At 43.4% G+C, this 13,460-nt stretch overlaps 1 protein-coding gene across 2 annotated transcripts in view; it reads left to right on the top strand.

Annotated features, from left to right (window-relative positions):
* The window catches only part of BMP2K (BMP2 inducible kinase), a 118,894-nt gene that overhangs the window by 98,482 nt on the left and 6,952 nt on the right, over positions 1-13,460 (top strand). The window lies entirely within an intron of this gene.

Genomic DNA, 13,460 nt, shown 5'->3' with positions numbered 1-13,460 from the left:
TAAAGCCAAAGTGAGATTAAGGTGTTAGTTACAGAACACAGGACAGAAACCATTTTCACCTTTAGCCATCCTAGTCTTCCTAGTATTCTTTCCATTAGGTTGTTCACTTCGTGCCTTTTGCCAGCACAGAAAAATGCTGATTGGTGCAGTAGAACCGTGACTGTTTCTACCTATAGTCTTGGATACTGTTGAAAAGATTCATGCATGGAAATAGCTCTCCCTTTTATATGTTTAAAATACATTAAAGATGTTTTTATACTTAGGTTTTGCTTAAAAATCATGACATGCTCTCTTGTAAACTGCCTTTAAAAATGTTAATGATTTTATATTTGTCACAACTTGTGACAAAACACTTCTTTCTTCTTACATCGTGCTTTGATTTCAGTCCCGAAGTTAAGTGTTGTTACTATTCACTAGTTAAAAATACCTGGTTCTAGTTAACACATCGAAGGTACTAGGATGGAGTAGAACCCACTTTGGCATAAATGGGTTTGTGCGTGTTTATGGTTATAGTGGAAAAATTTGAGTTTAATCTTAGACGAGGGAAATGTGTTGGGAGAAGTCATGCTTTGCTAGGAGGTGAAGGTTTTGCTGAATATATTCAAGGTAATTGTCAGCCATGCTCTTTGGTTTTGTTTCTTTTCTTTCTCACTCGGGCGAGTGGCATATGGAACATCGTCACTGCCATTAAAATTCATGCATCCAAGAGAGAACAACAGGAGGAGAACGGATGACTGCACAGCCAAAATAGGAAATAGGTGTTCGGGGTTTCTGATGAATACATTGGAGCGGTGTTGCAGCCACTCAGCATCGAGACTCAGCGCCCAGCACCGCAACCGAGAGTGTCTCTGCGTGCTTTCACGTTCCTTTCTGTGTTTTCACCCTGACATTTATCGAAAAGCGAACATATTTTTGTCATTTTCTGTTTGCTTCCTTCCATTTATCTTTTTGGTGAATGACATGACATAATTAACAGGGAACCCAGCTTACTGTGTCTGTTTCCTTAATCTGCACAGCACTCCTTCACACACGTGACCCCAGTGCCTTCTGTTATAACAAGTGATTATTTAAAAATCTGTGTATATTAGCGCAAGTGGTCTGCAGAAGTTCTCATGAACACAGTACTGAGTGACTTCACATATTGATCTGTTTGTGGCAGAGAGTGGTCTCAGTACTAGCTCTTTCTCATACTCTAGAAGGAATTGCATAATCCTTTTCAGGTTTGCACAAGTCTGTGCAAGGTCTCTGTTCTTTAATGTCTCCTGAAAGAACCCTGGGGGAAGAATACTAGAATCAGGAACTAGATAAGCCTCAGTGATTTGCCTTTTCCCTGGGCATCCTGATTTTGGGGTTGGAATACAATTTTTGTAGTTATAAATAAGCTCACAAGTTTGAGTTTGATTGCTGCTGTTGCTGTTTTGTTTTTCTTTTTACTGTGGGTATTTTAATTTCTCTGTTATATTTTAAGCTTATTGAGGGTTGAAAACATGAGTTTTCTGTCTTTGAATCCTTCCCAGTTGCCAGTAAGTACCTGTTAATATTCATTGGGCATATGGAAAAATTACGACTATTCCTAAAAATTCATACTTCTTAGTATGAGGACAATGGCAATAAAAAAATGCCCTTCTATATAAATGCTCTCCCTCCAAAAGCAGCTTTAGATTTAGTGTTAATACGAACATTGGGATAGTTTGGTTATGGAAAATTGAGTGCAGAGACTGGGATAAAGGAGAGATTGGTCATAAGAGGAACACCCACGGAGAGAAGAAAAAGATGACGACTTTTCTGTGATGGCTTTTTGTTAATTTATTTTCATTAAGATTCAAATTAAACTCTAAAATCACTTGCTGCTTTTCATCATCGAGCTTAGAAATACTTTGTTATAAATAATTTTTAGGTAGCAACATATTTGAAGGCATTTATTTTCTTCTAGTGGTAAAATAATTGACTCTCTGAGATAAAAATTAACTTCATAAGCTTTAGGAAGAAATTGGAAAAAGCAAAAGGAGTTCTATCCAATGAAAATGTACTCCGCCAGGCATCGTGAGTGTCTGGAGACTTAAAGGAGGCAGAAGGAAGGCAAGGAGCGCCTTCCTGGGGTGGGGGGGGGGTTGTGCAGTGCAGAGTGGTGTGTCTGTGTGACAGGCCATCGTACTTGAACCAGAGTTGACAGTTCCTGAACACAATTTTAGGTAAACCCTGTAGAAAATGCATCTTGAGAACAGGATGAACTCAGCCATGAGGCAGAAAGCTGTAAGAATTCTACCGGCAGAGTGCATTTTAAGAAGACCCTCTGTCCTGAATCTAGTCTTCCTTACTATGCTGTGTTTATTAGGAGTTGTGTTTTTATTTTGAAAGAAAAATTTCTGTGAAAACTTTGAACCTTAACTTTGAAATTATAATGGGTTGGTTTTTCCTTTGCTTTTCTTCAGTTCATCATAATTTTATAAAATTGTTTTTAAGCTGAATTTTTGAATTAAAATGATACTTCAAAAAGTTATATTTAATAAGGCTTATAATGAAACCAGTCACTTCTCTGCTTGTTCCTTACCTGTTCAAAACTCCCTAGAGAGTAATTTTTCACTTCCGGCATTTTAATATATTTATTCTATGATTTCTTCCTCTTTTTTCAATTTTGGGTAATAACTGTAGACTTCCCATTATGGAAAGTGATGGTTTGGATTAATTATACTGTTAGCATCCAGCTGCAATCATATGCAGAGTTTTGACACAATTGGTTGTTGGTGTTCAAGTGTGCATTTTCTGAATGTGTGAATGCTTGTTGCCCCTGAGGTCCAGTATACCATGATTACATTTCCTTCTGTGTGGTTTTATTTCTCCTGGAGTTAGTCACACGGATGTTTATCAAAATAACTGTGTTTTTATTCCCTTAGTTAAGTTTTTATGTACCTGTCACTATTCATCCCCATGTAGAAGTGTCATGTCCGCCCAGTTTAAGGTGGCTGGCGTTTTCGTTTTTACTTGACTGTATCTCTCGTGGAGCTCTGCAGTCTGCGTTGGTTGCCTGCCCACACTTAGCATCCGAGCATTTTCTTTTACCCATCAGTCTTCCTAGGAATTCCCGCTCTCCTCTTTCCCTTTTTCTAGTAGAGCAATTGTGGTAGTTGTTTCTTGAGAAAATATATATGCATGGGAAGAAAACGCTAAATTTTGTTGCCTAATATCTTTTTTTCCTAACCTGACACTTGGCTGTAATTTGGCTGGGTAAATAATTCTGTCGGATATAATTTTCTTTGTGAATTTCCAAGGCACTGCTTCATTGTATTCTAGCTTCAAGAAAGGGGGTGAGGCTTCAACTAGAGGAATGGCTGCACGCTGCGCCGCTGGCTCTAGGTCCCCGTAGCCTCTGATACGTAGAAGGAAAAATACCTGTTGCTTCTTCTTACTAGCTCCATGTACTCTAGATCTGGTGTAGTCAGTGGCTTTATTCCACATAGATGCATCTTTCTCTTTGTTACCTTAGCTTATGATATCACTTGTAGACCTTTGAAGAAGCGTAGCATCTTGGTAGATCGTGTCTTAAGATGAATCAAATATATAATAGTTTTTCTTCTTCATATTTTTAAACATTTCTTTATGGGCAAAACTAAATTTCGTAGTTATTCATTTATGCACAAGTCAAATAAGTATATCGAGAATCTGCTTGGTGCTGTGTGTAAAGGGAATTTCTTCTTCCGTAAGTCGATACTTTAATTACAGTGGAAATTATATATTCCTTTATTGTCAGGTTACTGAACTGGTGTTAGTAGTCTTGTGTGTCATGAAGAACACTGGCTTTGGCATTGTAAAGCCCTGGCTGTGAATCTTAATTCTGTCACAGAGTAACTACGTGATACTGGATGTTGCTTAATTTCTTCAAGGGTCTCTTTATCTTAAATTGGAGATAATATTAGCTACTCAATGAGTTTATTGGAAGGATTAAATGAGAGAATGTTACACAAAACACAGACATGCTCAGTGTTGGCTGCTGTTTTGTGTGTTGCTCTTGGTTGTGTTATTAAGCAGTATTTTTATTACTTATTGCTAAATTCCAGAATCTTAGTGTTAAAATGAGTTTGGCAACTGCTGTCCAACTAGTAGTAGTACAGAGTTCTAGTAATAATCAGATAGTTAGCTGCTGAGCAGAAGTGTAGGACCTGTTTCTGAGGCCGTTCCCTGCCAAGAACGGTTTGGATAGCACCATTTCTATTCGTATTGGAGCGTTCAGGACAGTGTACACATAAACCTTCTTTCAAAAGCACAGTGTTCCTTCCCAGTCCTGAAGGCACACAGCCTGCCTGACTTCTCCCCGGACGTCATGTTCTAGTTAGTTGTGTGCTAACCTGGGACACCTGGCTCTGTGAATCACAGTGTGGGCCACTTCATTTTAATAAATACTCTCGATTTCTGAAACATGCAGTATTTGAAGAATTTGGTCACCAAAAATTTAGATTTCATGTATTGGATTTCATTTTTAAATAGCGTTTGCTGGCTCTCCCCAAATGCCAGACCTACCTCATGGGTCTCGTTAGCTAATAGGAAGTTAAACTGAATTTAGGGTTGGGGAAGGTCGCATTATATATAGCGAATACTTGTTGGAACATAAATTATTACAGATTATTAGTCCAAATGCTGGGTCATCTTATAGGCCGTGATAGAGGGGTATTGTCCATAGCTTTAGATTCTAGTAGGTCTTTTTCTATTCCAGAATGTCAGCAATGATGGTCACCCTTTATGGAATTCTGCTGCATCCATCTACTGGAAACTGAGGCTCAGAGAGGAGGTCAGTGACTTGTTTAAGGTCAGACAGCCTCTAGGTAGGAATCTAGCTCTGTCTGATGCTACACTCTGTTTCTGTAAGTAGTAGTAAAACAGAAGTGTTCGGTGACTGATTTGAAATACAAACCTGCAGTAAGATGAGTAGCAGAATAGAAATGTCAGTTCTGTGGCAGTTTTATGGCAAACATTGCCCACAACTGGCATGATTCTCTTTTTATACTCAGGCTGTCACTTGGCCTGTCTTAAGAGAAATCATACAGATTTTGATAAAACCCTCTAATCCCCTAATCCTTGGGTCTGGCATGGTCAGTTGCTGAGAAATGACGGCAGGCAGTATGCTTCCAATTCAGAGTGAGCTTTGAAGTCTTAAGAGCCCCTCCCGCATACCCTAAAACGATGAGGCAACAGAAGGCATGTAATTACAATAGCAGTTTCAAGCCATTTATCCTCTATAATCTGATAGCAAGGAAAAGAACATCAAAACAAAATTTTCTTGAAGGTAGAATCTTCTTATATGATTAAAAATGGACCACCTGTTTTATAACTAAAAGACCTATCCTCTTAAAAATGGACCTGATTGGAAGAGTGGGATATGAATAGTAGGATACAGATATGCCTCCTCCCTATATTTGGGGGATATATTCTGAATACTTTAAATGTTTTGATATAGTTTGTAAAGGTTCATTTATGTGGTTTAAGAATATATGTGCAGTATTTACTTAAAATAGTGTGGAATTAACTAGGATCTCATCACAAAGGGTTTGTTTAAGGGAATACTAATACTGAGTATATGAAAGTGTGTGAAAATTGATGATAAATTTTAGCTTTTGAGTTCGAACTCTCTTTTGGACTGTGCAAGACGATTCAAAGATGTCTTTGAAATTTTGACACCGAGAAATACCCTTTTATGAGAACTTGAGCTTGGAATGGATGGATTCACGTTCTTTGTTTGTTTGGTGTATTGAGGTTCCTTTGGTCAGGTGAGCGTGTTCTTTAGGGCCTCCCAGTTGTTGTTACCTTGGTCACTGTTTTCGAGAATCAGGAATCAGGATTAGTGCGTGGGTTTCGTTTCACAACAATTCGAGTTGAGTGGTAGGCTTCTTGAAGTCAGGAATTGTCTCTTTTTTGGGCAAAGTAAAATTATATATAGAATTTTTATTTTTATTTTTTTAAATGATTTTTGTTTTTTTCCATTATAGCCGGTTTACAGTGTTCTGTCAATTTCCTACTGTACAGCAAGGTGACCCAGTTACACATACATGTATACATTCTTTTTTCTCCCATTATCATGCTCCATCGTAAGTGACTGGACAGAATTAGTTCCCACTGCTACCCAGCAGGATCTCATTGCTTATCCATGCCAAAGGCAATGGCTTGCAAGCATTTGTCTTATCTTTGTACAATACCTTGATGAATGAATTTATTATCAAAGTATACTCTGGTAATCTAATATAAATTTGTCTCACACACCCTAATATTTAGTGACCTTTCACTAGATAAGATGGATTTTATTAATGTTTAGCTTTATCAGGTGATTTCCATTATTGTCCTTACTTCATAGATGAGGAACCAGAGGCTCTTGGGATGTTTGTCTCCTGCGGATTTTGTAAAGTTGTGTATGCTTTCATTTGTGGATGAAGTCTTAGGGTTTTCTAGAACTTAACCCTACAGACTATAACATACTCCATTCAAGGTATTTATTATACTTTTCAGCAAAACTCTTATTTGCTGAACTAGAAACAATAGTGGCCTCATTCTATTTTTTGATTCTTTTGTTTCTGTTTTGTTTTTTACTTTTCAGGCATAGCTTTGCAAGGGGATACAAAAGAAATGTAAGGCAAGTTTGTGGTTGTATTTTGTAGGGGGTTGGTGCTAAGCTATATGGGGGTTGGTGCTAAGCTATATTGGGGTTGGTGCTAAGCTATATTGAGTGTTTGCTGGTGGTGATAGTCTACTGGTAATTTAATTGTAGAATTTACAGATGAGAGTTTTAAACTGATGTCATCAGCAGAGACGTCACTGTGGCCTTAAACATGGGCATTTCATTCTGCTTTTACCTAATTTCAAATTCTTTATGTGTAAGAAGAGATTGGACTATGTCTTTAAGAATCCCTTCTCATATTTTGCTTTCATACTTAAAACTACGAAACAGAATTAAATGTCACCAAAACGCAGAAAAGAGAAAGCCAAGGGAGGCGCGTTGGGTGGTAACGTTGCACACCTTTGAGGTGGCAGGAAGTCCTGTCCCAATAGAGATCGGACATGGAGAACACGGGAACATTTTTGGTGTGGTTAATAGATGGAAGAGGAAAGACTGTAGCAAACAAACCCTGCAGACTGTTTTCACCCTCATTGTCCTGAGACCCTAAATGGGGGGCAGTTAAGAGCTAAGGTGTGAAAACCCCCTGGCCCCACATTTGTGCCCCCAGCACTGGTTACTGTCCCGCCGCTCTGGCTCTTTCGTCCGCACCAGTAGAAGCCCGTAGCAGGTGCTCCGGGTCGGCTCGGGAGGGGATGGTAGGAAACGCCCGTCAGGCTGGCGCAGCTCTCGCTGAGTCCCTGCAGTGGGCCAGCGCTGATGTCCTCACGTGTCCTGATTCTCACTTGCACCCCTGCTGCAGTTCTCTGAGGCAGGTGGGCACTCTTGTCCCCACTTGACAGACGAGGAAGGTGAGACCCTGAGTTAATCCCCGAGTCCGGAGGAGAAGGCAGGTCGTCACAGGGCGCCATCGTTAAACCCTCTGTTGGTGAAGGAGGGACGTGTGCTGTGGATGTGGATATGCACGGTTCCCAAATGGTGAATTCAGTGTTGCACCTGCTTATTCGTAAGTGCTTTTAATTGCACGGACAGTGCCGAACAATTGAAGCACTGCCTTAGTCAGCTTTGAACGACTAACTTGAAATTCTGTGTATGAGGTATATGAAACCGTAAGACAGAATAAACAGAATGTATGTGTGTAAGTGCTGCTTCTCTTGACTCTTTCTTTACTGACTCCTGTTGTTCCAGCTTTCTTTTCAACACTTGGAATTTCCCCGGGAGACGGTTTATTTGCCGCATGAGAATTTAACGCTCTGTTGCTCATTGCTGCGGTTCTTAATAGTTTACTCAAATCTGCATTGTCTGTCTCAGTCACTCATCTTATTCTCAGGATTTGGCTCTGATTAGATGTGGGCCGTTGCCAGCAATTGAACCTGACCTCAAAAGAGGAAAATTACTTAAAAAGTTGAAATGTTTACAGTTTGTAGTTGCAAGGCACAAAACAGAAATAAAAATACCCTGACTAGAAGCCACCAAGATATCATTCTACCATATTTCACTTAAGGAAAGAATGCCCTGCTTAGAGCCAGAAATAAAAATTGGTCAGTGAAATTTTAGTGTTTTACCAAAATCAGTTAATGGAGAAAAGTGCAACTGGGTGCATTCTAGACATTTGTTTATGCTTTAAATGTGTGTTCCTGGTGCCTGTTGTAAATATTGTAGGTCCCCTTCTCCCTACGTGAAAACCAGCCATTTTTATGTTGATAGTACAGATCTCAGTAATATAGGGATTATTAGGATTTGGGATATATTGAATTATAAGGCAACATATTTCAGATAGACTTTTGGGAAATTAAGCAAAACTGGTGTCATTATCAGAGAAGTCACTGTGGCCTGATTATTACTGTTATTATTAATAAGTCAAATGTGTACTATTTAGTCTGTCAACTTGGAAGAAGCAGTCTGGCACCAGGAACAAACAGTAGGAATGTCTATTTTGTTTTGTTTTTTTAAATCACAATATGTTTAGGCAAAGAAATACATTATAAATGTTGATAGCACAGTCTCTGGTGCCTGTGGAGCAGGACTAAAATTCTCAGAATTATACTGAGATGATTTTATTCTTTAGGTTAAAGTTTTGCAGTGAAGGCAGGGCAATTAAGTGGGTGGCTCTTGTTACAGACAGTGAAACCTTCCCTGGGAGGGTTGTAATCCTCAGCTTTGGAATTTAACTTTTGCCCTCAGGAGGTGCTGCCAAGAGACGGGCACTTGTGTGTAGCTTGTGCTTCATGGTGCTTAGTGTCTGTTGCTTTTAGTATGCTGGCAGAGTAGCCCCTGGCTGGACTCCATCCTGGTTTATGGAGGAGCGGGAGGATGAAGAAGTAGAGAAACCTTTAAGCAGTGTCAGGGTGGGTTGTGAGAATGTGCGAGAAAAAAGGAATTCGGGTAAATATTTTCGATAGATTGTTTTCGTTTTATGAAGGAGTGACAGTAAAGGAAATAAAACCTGTCTGTACCAGCCGGCAGTTTCCCCAGTTGCCCACACTTCTCAGGGATGTAGCTGAAACCACAGAGACTGGATCGGTCAGTTCACATGGCTTTCCTTGCTCTTTGTGAAAGCAGTCCTTTCCGTGGCTCGTATCGTGCTCTCAACAATGTTAAAAACCGGCTGGAGTTTCCAGGATCCGAATCGCACTCCTGTGGGGTGCGAGTGTACCTTGGATTGCTTGCTTATTTTTGGTCGTTCTAAAGCGGGCCTGGGCTGGCCGTGAACTGGGCCCTCCTCTCCCCCTCCTGCCCCTCTTCCCTGTCGAGTTTATCCTCCTTCAGCCAAGGAGGCCAGAAAAGTTGGTGGGAAGTTGGAGGAGGATGGATGAGATAACTGAGTGTGGCCCTGCCTTGGAAGTGACGACAGTCGACTTTACTGAGTGTTTATTTTAGTCCTTTCTTTACATTGGTTCTACGAAGTAGAATGTGTTGCTATCACATTACTCCCTCATAATAACACACATATTCCCTCACGTGTGAGGGGACAGAGTAGAGGATTTAGCTCTGATCCTGTCAAGATTGTGACTGGGTTAGTAGCTTTATTAGCTGTGTACTATACATAAGTAAAGTGATAAACTGAGATTCTTATTGAGAAAGAGGTGTTTTGAAATTTCCTGGTGGTTCAGCAGGTTAAGGGTCTGGCATTGCCACTGCTGTGGCTCTGGTCACTGCCATGGCGCAGGTTTGATCCCTGGTCCGGGAACTTCCGCATACCATGGGTGCAGCCACAAAAAGGGGGGGGGGGTTGGGTTCCCTTTCAAAGAAAAAGTGCATGATCACAGTTCTATTTAACATGCTGAAAACTAGAAATAATCAAGCAGTTCTGTAGGTGAATAGTTATATATTATACAGACAGTGTTTTATCCTAACCCTATCCCTTTCAGAATTATTAGTGGACTGTACTGAAGCTGTAAAGCTGCCTTATCTGTAGATTTATATCCACACTGACAGTAAAAGGAGGTCTGTATAGCGCTTTACAACAAAGAAAATACATATCTGTACTAAAACTAACACAGCTTGAGAAGCTGACAGCGGGCAGCAGGGTAGGAAGTGGAAAGTGACAGGTGTGTTTTGTAAAGCAGTGCTGACAATGGGTAAAGGAGGAGTTAGTTTAGAGGATGGGATTAATGTAAGCGTCCAGGAGAAGGTCAGTCCAAGGGCTCTTTCCTCTGTTAAGGGTTCCAGTTCTAGGCCTGGAACTCTGTCTCCTGGAAATGGGAATTTGTCCCGGGAAATCCTAGAGCAGCATTTTCCCCAAGTGCTTTTTGCAGAATTGTGTGAAAGGGTCATCGAGGTGACATGTAAGTCACAGGGAGGGAAGCATATTCAGAAACCCTGGGTTTCAGTAAATCAGGTTCTTCTGTGTCTGAGGGGTCAGCACCTTGACTATGATGCGTGTTTTCCCGGTGAGGGCGGTGGGGGGGGGGGGCATTTCATAAGCCCGGGTGCCTGGGCCCACAGAACTGTCTGGTTCTTGTTACCTTGTCACAGACTGGACTAGTGTTCCATAGAAGACGCTTTAGGAAGCATTTTGGGGCCTTCCTACAGGTGCCTGGAGCAGGCCTGAGGGGTGCACGCGGGGTTCTCGGAGTGGTGGGTGACGGGAGCAGGCATTCAGGGGAAATGCGTCTCAGAGGGAGTGCCCCCGAGTGCAGGAGGACTGCCGAAAATCCATGCAAGTAAATGCTATGGCTACCCTAAAAGTAATCTTGGTTTTTTAATATCAGAAGCAAGCTGTGTGGAGAAGTCCAATGAGAATCTGCATCTGATTTGGTTTTAATCTGTTAGGATTTAAGATATGCTGTATCTTTCCGTGTGTATAATAAGCTTATCGTGGCTGGTTTCAGGGAACTGGCAGATGAGTAATGGATGAAGATTGTATTTGTATTTAAGTATAACTGATGGGATTCTCCACCTCCTCTGCCCCCTCCTCCAGCCTTCCTCCCCACCTCAGGGTTGCCAGCAACCTGTGGGCGCTGCCCAGAGCCGGCGGCCACTCTGTCCCCGTTTGTCGGACCACCCAGCACAGCTGTCTCCTCCTCCCCTGGAGATGCTGGTCTCGCTGGGCTTCGGTGGCATTGGGCTCCCTGGTTTTGCTCCTCCTCTCTGGCCCTTTTCTCTTGGCTTTGCTGGTTCCTCTGTTGACTTCTAAAGGCCTTGCACCGAGAGCTGGTGTGGGCGCCCCTGCTCCTCCTCTGAGCCCTTTGCCCGTTCCCTGCCCGTCCCGCATACCCTGCATGGCGATGACCCCCGAGTCCACGCTCTCAGCCAGAAGCTAACCCTCGTGCCCAAGCCACAGACGCCTGCTTGCACTTAAATGTCTCACAAGCTTTGCGTCCCAGACCAAATCCTTGACAGCCTGTGTCCCGGGGCCTCCTTGAGCCTCTTCTGTCGTGCCATGGCAGCACCATCCAGCCCATTTTCCTCTTCAGTCTCCAACTGCCACTCCTGTTTTCCCTGCCACAGGGTCAAGCAGCCCCTAATTTCTAACTTGCATGGCCCATTTGCTCTCCCGATCTCCCCACTTGTGCACCACCCTTGTCTTTTTTCTACGTAGCGGTTATCTTTTTGAAATATAAATCTGATCGGGATACTTTATGTAAGTCGTGAACTTGAAATAGAGCCTTGTAATGGCTCCCACTGCACCCAGAATTTAGAACGAAATCCCAACCTGTGCCCAGGGCGTAACCGGGGCCTTCGCGGATCTGGCCCTCCCCCTCCGGGGCAGTGTCCCCTTCTCACTCTGCTCTGAGCACGCCGGCCTCTCCCCCGGCCCGGCCCTTATCGAGCTCCGCCTATGAGCGTCCTTCGATGGCCAGCTCATCTCACATGGCCTCCAGGCTCATCTCCTCGGAGAGGCTGCGACCGACGCCCAGGGTCGTTTCCTTCCGCTGCCCCTGGGCCCACGCCCTGCTCTGTTCCTCCCAAGCACCCGTCACAGTTGCCGGTTGCTTACTCTCTGAATCTCGGAAGTGTCTGATGAGTGTGTAGCAGGCAGTAAGACGCCTTACGTTTAGTTGAATCACAGAAATGTGAACAACTGAATTCGGAGCTAGCCACATCCCAAATGCAGAGTGTCTTTTGCCAGGGGCCTTGCCGGTGCCCGGTGTGGATTGGACATGTGTGTGTAGCTGTGAGCTCGAAGGGGTTGCTTATTGTCTCATTGGACAGATACTGACTCGGTGTAGCGTTAGGGCAGCTGAATGACCTGGGAGGTAAGTGGTCAGTAGACCCGGGTCCGAAGGAGGCCTGGCAAGGAAGGCCTATCCTGTGTCCATCAGGGGACCAAATCCTGGTAATGTCCTGAGGAGCGCCTCCGAAGGGCTCTGACAAGGGCTGGGTGTTGAAATGCAGCCGGGAACGCTGGACCAGTCGGGTGGGAGTGGGGGTGCTGGTAGGACATTTGTCCTGAGCTCTGGTGTTACAATGGTAGATGCTGAAACAGCCGAGGGCTCTGAGAGCCCCAGCTTGGTTAGGTTGCTCTGTTTGATAGCAAACGTGAAGAGTTTAGATCGCAAGGGAGATTTAAAAAACAAACCCCAAACTATTTAAATCTTTTTAGTTCCCGAGTTGGAGCAGAGGGAGCTTCGGTGTGGCTCTAAAGAGGAATACCCATGGCAGACGTCAGGGTTTGAGGCCAGTGGTGCCCCAGCTCAGCATCCAGGCAGGGAGGGCCCCTGAGCTGGGCTGCGGGTTGGGACTTTAGAGACACTGGAAGGTGGTGAGCAGTCGCCATGCGATGAGTGTTTCCGAAAGGCCATTCTGGTGACCATGTGAGGGATGTGGGCTGGGGGCACACAGGCACGCGTAGGGGCTCGGGAGTTGCTAGATGAAGGGGAGGGAATGAAACAGGCAGAGAGAGAGGAGGGGCCAGGTTCCACGGAGTGTAAAAACACTATTTGGTGGGAAGGAGATGCAGAACTTGGTAGAAGGAAGTGGTGGTCACTGCTTTGGAGGGAACTGGTGAGGAGCACATTTTAAGAGGAAAGATGATCTCACTGGAAATACTGCGTTTGAAGTAGTGGGTAGGATATACGTATTCATGGTGAGTGTTCGATGAGAAGGAGAGATGAGTATTCATGGTGAGTATTAGAGATCCAGTCAGAAAGGTGTAAATGGCCGTTAACAGATAAGAAGTCAGGACTCAGGTGAGGACATGCAGAGGGAGAAAGCCAGCCCAGGATAGAACCCAGGGAACACACCTGTTTCAGGTGGTACTGAAAGAGACGTCTCTACAGCTATGACCAAGAGGGGATACAGTCAGAGAGGGTGGGAAGATGGAGGTGCTGACCTTCAAAGAGAAGGCAGCAACTCAGGCACCACCATGTTCTAACGGACGGTTGTGGCCCTTCTGTCATAAGCTAGTTCGCTGCCA

This window comes from Sus scrofa, chromosome 8, assembly GCF_054392235.1.
Source record: "Sus scrofa isolate SSC_HxYL_T2T_F1_AM1 chromosome 8, Sscrofa_HxYL_maternal_Yorkshire_Landrace_v2.0, whole genome shotgun sequence".
NCBI classification, from domain to species: domain Eukaryota; kingdom Metazoa; phylum Chordata; class Mammalia; order Artiodactyla; family Suidae; genus Sus; species Sus scrofa.
This window is presented reverse-complemented; position numbering and strand designations above follow the sequence as displayed.